Below are 1,442 nucleotides of genomic sequence, written 5' to 3' on the forward strand. Positions count from 1 at the left end.
GAAGAAATTTTTATGCGTATACCGGAAGGTTTTAAAGCTAAACAAAACAAAGTCTGTAAGTTAAATAAATCATTATATGGTTTAAAACAGTCAGCGAGATGTTGGTTTGCACGTTTCGATGAGGTATTAAAACAACACGACTTTAAAAATTCAGAGGTTGACCGTTGTTTATATTTCTTAGACAGAGGAAATATTTATAAAAATATGTATGTCATATTATACGTCGACGACTTGCTGATCGCCACGGCGGATAAATATACTATGATAAATTTTAAAAATTATTTGATGAGTCAATTTAGTGATAGACATGCAAGAAGCAAAACTATTTTTAGGCATTAAAGTCGACAGAAACAAAGGTAAAATTACTTTGAATCAAAGTTTATATTTAAAAACTGTTTTAAGTAAATTTAATATGACAGATTGCAAGCCGGTCAATACGCCATTGCCAACTAAATTAAATTATAATAATTTAAATTCTGATGAAAGTATTGATGCTCCTTGTCGAAATTTGATAGGTTGTTTAATGTATGTAATGTTATGTACACGACCCGATTTATGTACAGCCATCAACTTTCTGAGCAGATATCAAAATAAAAACAATAAGGAATTATGGCAATGCCTTATACTTATTTTAAGATACATAAAAGGTATATTAGAATTGAAATTGGTTTATAATAGGAGTGATTTAAATCATATTTTGACAGGGTATGTGGACTTCGATTGGGGTAATGCTGAAACAGGTCGTAAAAGCAAAACAGGATATGTTTTTAAATTATTTGGAACTTGTACAGTTTGTTGGAATACAAAAAGACAAAATTCAGTTGCAACTTCATCAACAGAGGCTGAGTATATGGCACTTTTTGAAGCAGCTAGAAAAGCTGTATGGCTTAAATCTATTTTTCAAAATATTAATTTTGATTTAGCCAATCCCATAACTATATATGAAGATAATACAGGTTGCATTGCGATAGTAAACAATCCTGTTTTTCACATGCGATCCAAACACATTGATATTAAGTATCATTTAGTAGAGACCTAGTAAATAAAAATGTGTTAATTTTAAAATATATTCCTACAGGTGACCAATTGGCAGATGCTCTGACGAAACCGCTACCGACTCCTAGATTTCAAGAACTGCGTTTCAAAATGGGTTTAGAATAGACAGGATATTTTTAATGATATCACTGTTTTTAATTTTAATTTGTTATTTATCTGCTCGGGTTTTTCTTTGGGGTTTTCCCCGAGCCTTGCAACAAATGTTGGATCATAAATATCTCTCCCCCGATACGATACAAGGCAAGCATAATTGTATTTTTTTTTCTCATTTTTGAGTGGGAGTATTGGAAATACCACGTAAATGTTATCATTCCTCTTTGTCAGCAAAAAGGAGAAAAGCCATAATCTATGTTTATATTCAGAGAATTCGACTCGTAATTTTGAGT

This window comes from Dendroctonus ponderosae, unplaced genomic scaffold (genome assembly GCF_020466585.1).
Source record: "Dendroctonus ponderosae isolate FM_Combo_2020 unplaced genomic scaffold, Dpon_F_20191213v2 Dpon_F_20191213_1, whole genome shotgun sequence".
Taxonomy (NCBI): domain Eukaryota; kingdom Metazoa; phylum Arthropoda; class Insecta; order Coleoptera; family Curculionidae; genus Dendroctonus; species Dendroctonus ponderosae.